This window comes from Nerophis ophidion, linkage group LG10 (genome assembly GCF_033978795.1).
Source record: "Nerophis ophidion isolate RoL-2023_Sa linkage group LG10, RoL_Noph_v1.0, whole genome shotgun sequence".
NCBI lineage: Eukaryota > Metazoa > Chordata > Actinopteri > Syngnathiformes > Syngnathidae > Nerophis > Nerophis ophidion.
The window spans coordinates 22,834,893-22,850,511 of record NC_084620.1 but is presented as its reverse complement, the minus strand read 5'-3'; the positions used below and the strand labels follow the sequence as shown (position 1 = coordinate 22,850,511).

At 38.3% G+C, this 15,619-nt stretch overlaps 1 long non-coding RNA gene across 1 annotated transcript; it reads right to left on the bottom strand.

The window, feature by feature from the left end:
• Positions 1 to 1,168: 1,168 nt before the first annotated feature.
• LOC133560391 (uncharacterized) lies at positions 1,169 to 12,513 on the bottom strand. The gene is made up of 9 exons (XR_009808437.1): positions 11,250 to 12,513; positions 10,577 to 10,711; positions 6,991 to 7,066; positions 5,997 to 6,074; positions 5,386 to 5,463; positions 4,776 to 4,853; positions 4,166 to 4,243; positions 1,537 to 1,608; positions 1,169 to 1,420 (listed from the first exon to the last, which is right to left on the bottom strand). It is a non-coding gene; the product is annotated as an uncharacterized LOC133560391 (long non-coding RNA).
• Positions 12,514 to 15,619: the final 3,106 nt, after the last annotated feature.

Sequence of the window (15,619 nt, the reverse complement as noted above, 5' to 3'; positions counted from 1 at the left end):
TTTAAACATTATTGGTGGCCAGCATTAACTTTTGACAAAAAAAGCATAGGCAAAATGGGAACTGGACGTGAATGAACACACACATGCACGCACACGGACACACACACCCATACGCACTCAGCAATTATGCTGGTTTATAGAGGCGGGAGGGTTGATGACTGATTTGACTAATTTCAATGTGCTGAGTGGCTATGAAACACCTGCCGCAGACACCAGCGCAGCTATTTGTCTTGGCGGGAACGTCACAACCCTTGCAAGCCCTAGTGACCCCCATCCATCATGTACAGATATATTTGTATAAACACACACACACACGCACACACACACACACACACACACATACGTGTTTGGGTGACATATGAGGACTTATGACAAAAACGTGACATATGGGGACATGCCTTTCCAATGGTCCTGCAGGCCTGGGAATCAGACGGTTAGTGAACCAGAATTTTAGAAACACAGTGGTCTATTGAGATTTTTGCAACTCTTTTGTTTTTTTCTGAACCTGATTTTTATGGTACATATGAGGACTTGTCAGGTTTAGGTGCCATATGAAGACCAGAGTGTTTAAGATTTCAAGTTTATGTGACATATGACGACCATGACGTCACAGAGTGTTTAAGATTTCAGGTTTATGTGACATATGATGACCATGACGTCACAGAGTGTTTAAGATTTCAGGTTCATGTGACATATGATGACCATGACGTCACAGAGTGTTTAAGATTTCAGGTTCATGTGACATATGATGACCATGACATCACAGAGTGTTTAAGATTTCAGGTTCATGTGACATATGATGACCATGACATCACAGAGTGTTTAAGATTTCAAGTTTATGTGACATATGACGACCATGACGTCACAGAGTGTTTAAGATTTCAAGTTTGTGACATATGATGACCATGACGTCACAGAGTGTTAAAGATTTCAGGTTCATGTGACATATGAGGCTAATGACATCAGAGACTTAACAAAACCACCTGAGTTGGTTTAGTTGATGTGTTGTCATTTTAAAAAATCCCAATCCCATGCTACTGTAATCTAAAACCAAGAAGAGTTTAAAAGAAACATGGGTATAAATGTAATTGTCGACTAAGTGTAACTGAATTGTTTTTGTGGATTTTGTCGCTAAGAATTATCTGGAATAAATACAAAACGCTTGCTGTTTATTTTGCTTTTTTAATTGCTGGTAACATACTCAAACTACCACAGAAGATGTGGGAAAACATTTTTTTCCCCTTTTTTTAATATAATTCTGTTATGGATGTAGTACTTGATGGCAAGCCAATCTCTGTCCTGTAGAGCTACTAGTTCTTTATGGAGGCAGGCTTCACAATCTTTTTTACCTGGTACTTTGTTGCCAGTTACAAAATGCAACATGTGTCATTCAACTGCTTCCACTTCTTCCCCTTTGCAGCTGTCATAAAGGAGACAAAATACAATTTCTTACTGAAGGAAAAATGACTATAACACAGTGAAAAGGTGCAAAACGTAATATAATATTCTAGTAAATGATGTGGATTATTTATTTACCCCGCTTTGGAGTGGACCAAGTGGAAGAAGCTTGAGACATACCTACTTCCAGCGATTTGTCCTGCTGTCAATCTGAAGGGAAGAATTAGAAAACTGTAAAAGTAAACATTTAACATATTGTGCTTTGTGAAGCAGCGGAGTATATGTGTTGTCTGTCTATTTATCAATAATGCAGACGAGGAGTGTTGGCTGAGTTCTTAACATTTGCTTTCAGAGCCTGCATATCACAACATACAAGATGCCGTCATGGCGACACAACCTATACATGCTCCTCACTCCTGTTGCATGCTGGGTAGGGTAGTTCTTTTTTCCCCTGGCTCATAACATTACAATATAGTACCATGTATATGCGTTCAGTTTATCAAAGCACCAAGCAAACAGATATGGTCATAATTATTTTAAGTCCACTACGCAGAATAAACACAACATTATTAATATTGCTACTACGGATAATTTGATCAAAAATTCCCTAAAACAGCGCACTACCTATAATATAAGTTTTTTAAACATAAGATCCCTGATAAAAAAAAAAATGTTTCTGCTGTTACCTCAGAAATTGCCTGTTCGGATGTTATGATTGTGGCTCAGAGATTTGTATGTAGATTATATTTATTTTCCATAACAAACAAGATAACTTAAATACCCTGGCAGTGGCAATAAGCTTAAATGTTTGTATTTACCTTTTTTGAGTTGATTTTCATAAAATTTGCTATTTAACTGCTACTGTTTAACAAGGACTGATTTAAATTGTGTTTGCACAACAAATGTTTTGGCGCTTTTTTTCATGTGGGAGAATATTCCAATAAAGGTGCACTACACACTACTTTTGAATTCATTATTGGGCTTTGCGTATACAATGCAGTTAATCGCGATTAATAAAAGAAATAGTGCGATTAACTTCGATTAAAAATGTTAATCATTGCCCAGCACTAATATATATACAAACCCCGTTTCCATAAAAGTTGGGAAATTGTGTTAGATGTAAATATAAACTGAATACAATGATTTGCAAATCCTTTTCAACCCATATTCAATTGAAAGCATTACAAAGACAACATATTTGATGTTCAAACTCAAACTTTTTTTTTTTTGCAAATAATAATTAACTTTGAATTTCATGGCTGCAATACGTGCCAAAGTAGTTGGGAAAGGGCATGTTCACCACTGTGTTACATCACATTTTCTTTTAACAACACTCAATAAACGTTTGGGAACTGAGGAAACTAATTGTTGAAGCTTTGAAAGTGGAATTCTTTACCATTCTTGCTTGATGTAAAGCTTAAGTTGTCGTGTTTTACGCTTCATAATGCGCTACACATTTTCGATGGGAGACATGTCTGGACTGCAGGCGGGCCAGGAAAGTACCCGCACTCTTTTACTACGAAGACACGCTGTTGTAACACGTGGCTTGGCATTGTTTTGCTGAAATAAGCAGGGGCGCCCATGATAATGTTGCTTGGATGACAACATATGTTGCTCCAAAACCTGTATGGACCATTCAGCATTAATGGTGCCTTCTCAGATGTGTAAGTTACCCATGCTTTGGGCACTAATACACCCCCATACCATCACACATGCTGGCTTTTGAACTTTGCGCCGGATGGTTATTTTCCTCTTTGTTCCGGAGAACACCACGTCCACAATTTCCATATATAATTTGAAATGTGGACTCGTCAGACCACAGAACACTTTTCCACTTTGCATCAGTCCATCCTAGATGAGCTCGGGCCCAGCGAAGCCCGCGGCGTTCCTCTGTCTTGTTGATAAATGGCATTTGCTTTGCATAGTAGAGTTTTAACTTGCATTTACAGATGTAGCGACCAACTGTAGTAACTGACAGTGGTTTTCTGAAGTATTTCTGAGCCCATGTGGTGATATCTTTTACACACTGATGTCGGTTTTTAATGCAGTACATCGCTTACGTGCAGTGATTTCTCCAGATCCTCTGAACCTTTTGATAATTTTACGGACCGTAGATGGTAAAATCCCTAAATTCTTTGCAAAAAAAATGTTTAGCAGTTTTAACATCAAATATGTTGTCTTTGTAGCATATTCAACAGAATTGGGGTTGAAAATTATTTGCAAATCATTGTATCCTGTTTATATGTACATCTAACACAATTTCCCAACTCATATGGAAACGGGGTTTGAATGTATTTATATAAATATAGCCTATTATTTGCGCACTATTTACAAGTTATGTACCAAAAACACGACCACCGAAAAAATACTTTGATCAATGAAAACAGCGCTGCAAAAACCGGCTGTAAACAAGAGGCACTGCATTTTCTGAATTGAAACACTCATTTTAAAGCTTTGACATTAACATTTTAACACACACTAATCTGGTTCAGAAAATATGAGGACCTTATATGAAACACACTTTCTTGGTTCAAACAATATGAGGACATGACGAGTGCTCACATGTAGAATTTATGTTGTTGACTTGTAACATCTCCTGTTTTGCTAAACATGAGTTCCAAACTCCCTACTGACTAACATGGATGTACCCTTACGAAAATGTTGTCATATAAACTGATCTGTGAGAGATTAAAATTAATAAATGTCTTTCAAAATATAGGTTGGGTCAAATTTAGAGCAGATATAGTAAAAATAGACATGTAATAACCTGTTGGAGGGATGAAGTCGGTTTATGGCTGTCATCTGAATCTAGAGAATGTTGAGATAGAACCTCAACAGTTGGTTTCTGCAACAAAACACAAAAATATAATGTCATAACTAATTAATTATAACATTCTCACCACTTTTTGTTGATAAAAATCTGAGCATACAATGCCAGATAAAGGGTAAAGATTATTACAGAGTTTCAGCTCTTAGACAATTCATTAAGAATGTAACACACACAAAAATCTGGTTCAGAAAATATGAGGACCTGAATTGAGACACACATTTTAAAGCTTGGACATTAACATTGTAACACACATTTTCTGGTTCAGAAAATATGAGGACCTTATATGAAACACACCTAAGTCTTTCTTGCTTCAAACAATATAAGGACATGACGAGTGCTCACATGTAGAATTTATGTTGTTGACTTGTAACATCTCCTGTTTTGCTAAACATGAGTTCTAAACTTTCTACTGACTAACATGGATGTACCCTTGCGAAAAAGTTGTCATATAAACTGATCTGTGAGAGATTAAAATAAATAAATGTCTTTCAAAATATAGGTTGGGTCAAATTTAGAGCAGATATAGTAAAAATAGACATGTAATAACCTGTTGGAGGGATGAAGTCAGTTAATGGCTCACATCTGAATCTGGAGAATGTTGAGATGGAACCTCAACAGTTGGTTTCTGCAACAAAACACAAACATATAATGTCAGAACTAATTAATTATAACATTATCAGCACTTTTTGTGGATAAAACTCTGAGCATACAATGCCAGATAAATAGTAAAGATTATTACAGAGTTTCAGCTCTTAGACAATTAATTAAGAATATAAAACACACTAAAATCTGGTTCAGAAAATATGAGGACCTGAATTGAGACACACATTTTAAAGCTTGGACATTAACATTGTAACACACACTAATCTGGTTTAGAAAATATGAGGACCTTATATGAAACACACCTAAGTCTTTCTTGGTTCAAACAATATAAGGACATGACGAGGGGTCACATGTAGAATGTATGTTGTTGACTTGTAACATCTCCTGTTTTGCTAAACATGAGTTCCAAACTCCTTACTGACTAACATGGATGTACTCTTACGAAAATGTTGTCATATAAACGATCTGTGAGAGATTAAAATTAATAAATGTCTTTCAAAATATAGGTTGGGTCACATTTAGAGCAGATATAGTAAAAATAGACTTGTAATAACCTGTTGGAGGGATGAAGTCGGTTTATCGCTCACATCTGAATCTGGAGAATGTTGAGATAGAACCCCAACAGTTGGTGTCTGCAACAAAACACAAAAATATAATGTCAGAACTAATTAATTATAACATTAACAACCACTTTTGGTTGATAATATTCTGAGCATATAATTCTACATAAACAGTAAAGATTATTATAGCGTTTTAGCTCTTAGACAATTAATTAAGAATATAAAACACACTAAAATCTGGTTCAGAAAATATGAGGACCTGAATTGAGACACACATTTTAAAGCTTGGACATTAACATTGTAACACACACTAATCTGGTTTAGAAAATATGAGGACCTTATATGAAACACACCTAAGTCTTTCTTGGTTCAAACAATATAAGGACATGACGAGGGGTCACATGTAGAATGTATGTTGTTGACTTGTAACATCTCCTGTTTTGCTAAACATGAGTTCCAAACTCCTTACTGACTAACATGGATGTACTCTTACGAAAATGTTGTCATATAAACGATCTGTGAGAGATTAAAATTAATAAATGTCTTTCAAAATATAGGTTGGGTCACATTTAGAGCAGATATAGTAAAAATAGACTTGTAATAACCTGTTGGAGGGATGAAGTCGGTTTATCGCTCACATCTGAATCTGGAGAATGTTGAGATAGAACCCCAACAGTTGGTGTCTGCAACAAAACACAAAAATATAATGTCAGAACTAATTAATTATAACATTAACAACCACTTTTGGTTGATAATATTCTGAGCATATAATTCTACATAAACAGTAAAGATTATTATAGCGTTTTAGCTCTTAGACTATTATTTAAGAATGTAACATTCACTAAAATGTGGTTCAGAAAATATGAGGACCTGGATTGAAACACTCATTTTAAAGCTTTGAATTAAACATTGTAACACACACTAATGTGGTTCAGAAAAATATGAGGACCTTATATGAAACACACTGAAGTCTTTTTTAGTTCAAACAATATGAGTACATGACAAGTGATCACATATTGAATTCATGTTGCTGACCTGTAACATCTCCTGTTTTGCTAAACATGAGTTGTAAATTCCACAGACTAACATGGATGTACGCTTAAAAAATGTTGTCATATAAACTGATCTGTGAGAGGTTAAAAGGATTAAATGTCTTTTGAAGTATAGGTTGTGTCAAGTTTTTAGCAGATATAGGGCAGCACGGTGGAACAGGGGTAAGTGCATGTGCGTCACAAATCGAAGGTCCTGAGTAGTCCTGAGTTAAATCCTGGGCTCGTGATCTTTCTGTGTGGAGTTTGCATGTTCTCCCCGTGACTGCGTGGGTTCCCTCCGGGTACTCCGGCTTCATCTCACCTCCAAAGACATGCACCTGGGGATAGGTTGATTGGCAACACTAAATTGGCCCTAGTGTGTGAATGTGAGTGTAAATGTTGTCTATTTGTGTTGGCCGTGTAATGAGGTGGCGACTTGTCCAGGGTGTACTCCGCCTTCCGCCCGAATGCAGCTCAGATAGGCTCAAGCACACCCCGCCAACCCAAAAAAGGGACAGGTAATAGAAAATGGATTGATGGATGGATAGTAAAATAGTCAAGTAATAACCTGTTGGAGGGATGAAGTCGGTTTATCGGTCACATGAGTCTGGAGAATGTTGAGATAGAACATCAACAGTTGGTGTCTGCAACAAAACACATAAAAATAATGTTAGAACTTATTAATTATAACATTATCAGCACTTTTTGTTGTTAACATTATGAGCATATAATGCCAGATAAATAGTAAAGATATTTATAGAGGGTTTCTGTCTCTTGTCCCGCTCATGTCTTGAGATGAACTTCCCTCGGTACTCGACCACAAAAGAACCTTTTTCAATTGATGCAAGAGCAAATACACCATATCCTGATAAAACAGTTTATCAATTAACAATGTTTGGAATATCTGTTTTAAAAAGCAATAATAATAGTCGTTACTTGACTAAAAATTATATTACAAACAGAATTACTCTTTCATAAATGTAAATAATTATTAAATTAAGTACAAACCCCGTTTCCATATGAGTTGGGAAATTGTGTTAGATGTAAATATAAACAGAATACAATGATTTGCAAATCATTTTCAACCCATATTCAGTTGAATATGCTACAAAGACAACATATGTTTGCCTGTGTATCGGCTGGGGACATCTCTGCGATGCTGATCCGCCTCCGCTTGGGATGGTTTCCTGCTGGCTCCGCTGTGAACGGGACTCTCGCTGCTGTGTTGGATCCGCTTTGGACTGGACTCTCGCGACTGTGTTGGATCCATTATGGATTGAACTTTCACAGTATCATGTTAGACCCGCTCGACATCCATTGCTTTCCTCCTCTCTAAGGTTCTCATAGTCATCATTGTCACCGACGTCCCACTGGGTGTGAGTTTTCCTTGCCCTTATGTGGGCCTACCGAGGATGTCGTAGTGGTTTGTGCAGCCCTTTGAGACACTAGTGATTTAGGGCTATATAAGTAAACATTGATTGATTGATTGATATTTGATGTTCAAACTGATAAACATTTTTTTGGTGCAAATAATCATTAACTTTAGAAATTGATGCCAGCAACATGCAACAAACAAGTTGGGAAAGGTGGCAATAAATACTGATAAAGTTAAGAAATGCTCATCAAACACTTATTTGGGACATCCCACAGGTGTGAAGGCTAATTTGGAACAGGTGGGTGCCATGATTGGCTATAAAAACAGCTTCCCAAAAAATGCTCAGTCTTTCACAGGAAAGGATGGGGCGAGGTACACCCCTTTGTCCACAACTGCGTGAGCAAATAGTCAAACAGTTTAAGAACAACCTTTCTCAAAGTGCAATTGCAAGAAATTTAGGGATTTCAACATCTACGCTCCATGATATCATCAAAAGGTTCAGAGAATCCGGAGAAATCACTCCACGTAAGCGGCATGTCTGGAAACCAACATTGAATAACTGTGACCTTCGATCCCTCAGACGGCACTGTATCAAAAACCGACATCAATCTCTAAAGGATATCACCACATGAGTTCAGGAACACTTCAGAAAACCACTGTCACTAAATACAGTGTGTTGCTATATCTGTAAGTGCAAGTTAAAGCTCTATTATGCAAAGCGAAAGCCAATTATCAACATCCAGAAACGCCGCCGGCTTCTCTGGGCCCAAGATCATCTAAGATGGGCTGATGCAAAGTCGAAAGGTGTTCTGTGGTCTGACGAGCCCACATTTCAAATTATTTTTGGAAATATTGGACACCGTTTCATCCGGACCAAAGGGGAAGCGAACCATCCAGAATGTTATCGACGCAAAGTTCAAAAGCCAGCATCTGTGATGGTATGGGGGTGCATTAGTGCCCAAGGCATGGGTAACTTACACATCTGTAAGTTACCCATCTGTTTGGAACAACATTTGCTGCCATTTAAGCGCCGACTTTTTCATGTACGCCCCTGCTTATTTCAGCAAGACAATGCCAAGCCACATTCAGCACGTGTTCAGCTTCATAAAAAAAGAGTGCAGGTACTTTCCTGGCCGGCCTGCAGTCCTATCAAAAATGTGTGGTGCATTATGAAGCGTAAAATACGACAGAGGAGACTGAAGCTCTACATAAAACAAGAATGGGAAAGAATTCCACCTTCCAAGCTTCAACAATTAGTTTCCTCAGTTCCCAAACGGTTATTGAGTGTTGTTGAAAGAAAAGGTGATGTAACACAGTGGTGAACATGCCCTTTCCCAACTACTTTGGCACGTATTGCAGCCATGAAATTCTAAGTTAATTATTATTTGTAAAAAAAATTATTCCGTTTGGATTTACATCTAACACAATTTCCCAACTCATATGGAAACAGGGTTTGTAATTAATGTGTTACTTGAAAAAGAAAAGTTTTAAATATCTAGCATATGCAGTTGAGAGACATTTCATGAGAGCAGAGTGTGTGTGTGCCTTTAAAAAGCTGTGCCTTTTGCCAAGTGACGTGGGACTTCAGCGCCCAGACACAGCAGAATAGTTCAGCTGTATTTTTTAGCTTAGCAGTGGCAGTTAAGATAGTTCTGTTGAATGTTTTTGTTTGTGTGTGGATGAGGCCTCTTTCTATTTGATATCGTGTTCGTAATTACTTCCGGGGGTTGCTTTCATTAGTAAAAAGATATTACCTGCACTAACCCTTTTGTGCTTCTAACGCTGTCTTGTTGACATACAATCACATCAAAAGTAGCATGCCACATTACATAAAACGCATCGTAACAGCGTTGTAGCGTACATAAAAGTTATTAGCTTACTCGTTACCGGTAAAAGTAACAGCATTAGTAACATCGTTTTCATATACCGCTGTTATACCATCCATCCATCCATCCATCATCTTCCGCTTTTCCGAGGTGGGGTGGCGGTGGCAGCAGCCTAAGCAGGGAAGCCCAGACTTCCCTCTCCCCAGCCACTTCGTCTAGCTCTTCCCGGGGGATCCCGAGGCGTTCCCAGGCCAGCCGGGAGACATAGTTTTCCCAACGTGTCCTGGGTCTTCCCCGTGGCCTCCTACCGGTTGGACGTGCCCTAAACACCTCCCTAGGGAGGCGTTCGGGTGGCATCCTGACCAGATGCCCGAACCACCTCATCTGGCTCCTCTCCATGTGGAGGAGCAGCGGCTTTACTTTGAGTTCCTCCCGGATGGCAGAGCTTCTCACCCTATCTCTAAGGGAGAGCACCCCTACCCGGTGGAGGAAACTCATTTGGGCCGCTTGTACCCGTGATCTTATCCTTCCGGTCATGACCCAAAGCTCATGACCATAGGTGAGGATGGGAACGTAGATCGACCGGTAAATTGAGAGCTTTGCCTTCCGGCTCAGCTCCTTCTTCACCACAACGGATCAATACAACGTCCGCATTACCGAAGACCCCACACCGATCCGCCTGTCGATCTCACGATCCACTCTTCCCCCACTCGTGAACAAGACTCCGAGGGGCCATAGAGGTCGGGTGCATTGTGAGCTGGGCGGCAGCCGAAGGCAGGGCACTTGGCGGTCCGATCCTCGGCTACAGAAGCTAGCTCTTGGGACGTGGAACGCTGTTATTCCAAACACTTCTAATTAAAGCCATATAATACAACCTCTATTAGACAGTAAGGAAATGATCCAAATGAGATGTTGATACAGTTACCATTGATATGATACATAACAAGACATACCTTTCCAATCATTGATCCACTGGGCCTTAAAACAAGACTTGTCACATCCAGATCAAATAAACTCGGTAGCTTCAGCCTCAGGATTACGTCTCGCTCTTCTTTTGGACACGATGTCTATATCATGTGTTGATGCGCCTAACAAATCCACACATAAAAATGAAAAAAGTCAGTGACACAGAAATAAAACAAAGAACCAAACCCTTCAAAAACTGTTAAATTTAGGATCAGTGCAGACATGAAGCTTCTCAAACAAAGAACTAATGTAACAATATCAGTAACATGCCTACTCCACAGTGCTTATCAGCTTGACATATTTGTATTTGAGAAAAAGTATAAACAATTTGAAGAACTCTAGTCTGTCTTGTTTAAAATTAAGAAAAGGTTTACTAGCATAGTGATCAAGGGTGATGGGTCAAATGCAGAGAATAATTTCACCACACCTAGTGTGTGTGTGACAATCACTGCTACTTATAATCTTCCATGCAACTTTAAAAAAAAATTTTTAAATGCCTTGGCCTTGGCCCAGAACTGAAATGCTTAATTTGACCTCATAAAATCAAATCTGATTGCAATTAATAACAACAAACATTTAACTGTTGTTTACAATGAACTATTTTCCTATGTTAAAAAACATTGGTCTATTTAATTACGTTAAACTCCATTTTATGCTCACCTGATTCAACCATGCTGCCGAAGACTGTCAAAGATGGTTTGTGGCCAAGATAGATGTCCCCCTCCGGTGATGCAGGTCCCGGAAGTGCTGTTCACTGAGCGCTCTGTTGTGCTCAAAATCGTGTGTGAAGTTTTGTATTTCGATTATAAATGGTCCTTTTGGAAAACCCTTTATATATATATTCAATATTAAGTGTGATACGTGAGCTGTATAACTTCCATGATGAAAATAGTTAACTAGTGATTTAGCCCTCTGTTAGGAGCAGACATCGTCCAGCGGCCAATCAGGCGGCGCCTAACTGAAAATTGGACCAATCAGACGCCGAGACTCTTCAGAGTGGGCGGAAGTAACCATCTTGAACACCATGTAAAGTGAATACCTCCAAAAACAATCCCCATATTAATCCTAAATTTGCCCCAAAGATAAAAATACCCAAATAATGTGCTATTGTAACCATTTGAAAATATTAAATACTGTGTGTAGTTTGAATTGCATTTGAATTATTGCCTTTGTCTCAATCAAGGTTGAAGGTTGTTTTTTTTTATGCAAAAACCTACATTTCAGGCACATTTAAAGCAATTATTGTGCGGCATTGTATTTTAGTCAACAGAATAGCAAAAAGTCCAATACAGTAAAATACTGAATCAAACAAATTAAATCATCACCATAATCCCTTTATTACTAATTGTCTAGCCCAAATCCTCTCCAGATAAACCAAATTAATAGATAAAACTAACACTAAAAAGGATGAGATCATCAGATCAGTTGAAAATGTGTTGTTATTTGATTCAGAATTCAAGAGTATGTTTATTGCTGTAATGGTTAGATGTTTTTCAAAATGTTGGAGTGTGTGAGTTTCTGACCCACATGACATATGAGGACATATGACATATGAGGACAAGTGTGTGTGTGTGTGTGTCATAATAGCAAAGATGGCCACTAGGGGCAAAATCGAAGGTGACCAAAAAAATTAAACACACTTTCACACACTTTTTCTGAAAATTTGACAAATGAAGACTTTAGAGATTTTTGGTCTGGGAACATGCTGGGAGGGTCTAGAACACGATAGCATTGCGGGAAATATGGGGACATGGAAAATGTCCCCATATTTCAACAGGTCCTCATATGTAAGGTGAAATTTCATAAAAATGTCCCCATATGTCACTTTGACAAACGCACACACACACACACACACACACACACACACACACACACACACACACACACACACACACACACACACACACACACACACACACACACACACACATTCTTGTATTTGATACCTCTTTAGGACCACCCTTTCTAGAAATATAAAGATGTGTATTTACAACATTAACAATATATACAGTACATACTATGCAAATATAAAAAAGATTGTTGTGAAATATGAGTTGGAATTTCACAAGAAAAATGTCACAATTTCACAAGAAAAACTTTTGGCAGTATTATAATAAAAGTCGTAATTTTACTTAATGCAAGTCTACATTTTACAAGAAAAACTGAACATTTGGCAATATTATGACAAAAGTTGGAATTTTACTCAATAACAGTCGCAATTTTACAAGAAAAGCTTAAAATGTTGGCAATTCTTAATTTTACTCAACACAAGTCACAATTTTGTAAGAAACCGTAAAAATGTTGGTAATATTAGAAAATTATGACAAAAGTCAAAATTATACTCAAAAAATGTCATTCTTCTTTAAGAAAAACTAAAAAAAATTGCAATATTGTGATAAAGGTCAGAATTTTAAATGACAAATTTTTCACCATTTTGCATTAAAAATAATTTTACAGAAAGCAATAATTTTACGAGAAAATATTGCAATATTACAGAAACAGAAAGAATATGAGAAATTGTTCCCAATTTTATAAGAAAAAAGTCGACACATTGTGAGAAAATGACTACTTTTATTTAAAAACATTTTTTTTCAATATTTTGTTTGTAATTGGTCTCAAATCTTCATTATTTACTTCAGGTTATTACAGAATGTCTCTATATACATATATATTTTATTTTTTAACCCCTCCGGGTACTCCGGCTTCCTCCCACTTCCAAAGACATGCACCTGGGGATAGGTTGATTGGCAACACTAAATTGGCCCTAGTGTGTGAATGTGAGTGTGAATATTGTCTGTCTATCTGTGTTGGCCCTGCAATGAGGTGGTGACTTGTCCAGGGTGTACCCCGCCTTCCGCCCGACTGTAGCTGAGATAGGCGCCAGCGCCCCCCGCGACCCCGAAAGGGAATAAGCGGTAGGAAATTGATGGATGGATGGAAAATCAATTTTGACCAAAAGGGGCGCATTTCAATTTCTTACACACACTTGCTATTACATATGTTGGTCGGAGGGGGAGCACTTTTAAAACCGACACACAGTCAATTTGAAAAATCCTTACTTTATGGGACCACCTTACTTTTGATAGATTTCACCTCCAGGGGTGCAAACAAGACATTCTCTATTAGAGCAATGGTTTTCCGTACTGGGACCATGACTTTGTTCCTGACATGTTCACCGGTCCTAATACGGACGGTACTTTTCCTTGTTGATGTCTCAAGAAGGGTTTAAATACACACACACACACGCACACGCACGCACACACCCACACACACACGTACGCACGCACGCACGCACGCACACACACACACACACACACACACACACACACACACACACACAAAAATAAAACAAAGTGTATATAAATATTCCAATAGACCACTCGTCATGAGATCTTCAGTGACGTGTCATACAAGGGGTCACAATTCCCTGCAGGATCCGGCGTTCACTCTCACCAATAAACCCCAGAAAGTCACATAGGACACAAACTCACAGTGAACATCATAAATGTTTGATCACAATATTCACATCAAATGACCAGCTGTCTGCCGCGAGGCCCCAAATGGAGACGGATGACACTTGCAGAACAAGCTCATTGAAATGGTTTATGTGGAAGTATATGGACAAACACATTAGCATGGAAATGGATGCAAAACTAATTTGATGCACTTTAGCAGCAGCTAGCTGGCTATGAAACACCTCAATCCTGCGTGAACATTACGACCTACACGTTCTATTATGTCATGAAAAGTGTATATTGCTACATCAACAACACTTGGGGATACACGCCGCATGTCTACTTTAAAGCAAGACACAACACACTCTTTTCTAGGTTACCTTGCAGATATTTCATCACGGCTCACGGGAACGACGCACCAGCAGAGAGATGGATTCACAGGCACGCCACATTTATCACTATTACTTCCTGCAATGCTTGCCATTACAATTCTAGAGATGGCGGTTGGGGGGGGGAGTGGGGGGGGTGGGGGGGGTTACGGGGCTCGGGGGATATTGTTGCGTTATGCTGGAATCAGATGTTCAATGCTTTCTTTTGACTCATACTTGGTTATCCTTTAAAGAAACAGTGTAATGAAAAATAGGTTGCTTCTATATTAAAGCTATTGTCATATACCGTATATCTGGTTTATAACACCAGAAGACTTACAAAGTTTGCGAGTAAATAGATATGATCAAAATAGTATAAATCTCACAGAGATTCCCGAAATATTTTGAGCGACAATGAGCAAGGCAGTCACGTGACCCGTGACGTACTGGTTGGGAATCACAGATCCCTTCCCCATGATCAGCAACAATGCTAATCCAGCAGACTTTGTGAGAGCCAACAATGATAACTTTGAGAAAAATCATGATCAAGAACCCTATTATTTCCAGCCTCAATACTGTATAAGGAGGATAATATACAGTACGTGTTTTAGAAGCTATGTGATAAACAGATCCAGCTTTAGTGAAACACTGTAGCATCATGTAGCAGTATTCCTAAGCGCTAAAGCAGATATACAAAATACGAACATAATTCTACTATCACTTACTGTACCATTTCTTCTCTCACTGGGATGACAACTGGTAGGATGTTTTCTATTTGGATAAATAATTAATCATAAACCACACGAAGGCTTGAAAAAGTTGTGCAAATGATCATCTTCGTTTTCGTTTTCATTATATTTGGATGTATTTGTTTGGTTTGTATGCTATCCATTAAGTAAGACTACGTGTTATGTTGAAGGGAGCGGGAAAATATAAGATTTTCTTCATTCGGTTCTTTCTCAGGCATCGGTGTGTAAATGTGTGTTGAGTTGCTAACGTTTAATTGTCTATTGATCAAAGATGCACATCAATGGAGGAGATAAATAAAAAATGAAATGAAATTAAAAGAAATCTTCGGTCTTGTCGTGTCTTTCTCTCCATCTCCAGGTATAAGTCGAATGTCACAGATGAACAACTTCCCGATTTATGGCTAAATCCTCCTATTATCCAGGTGAGAGGCAGGATTTATAATTTAAAATTTACTTTA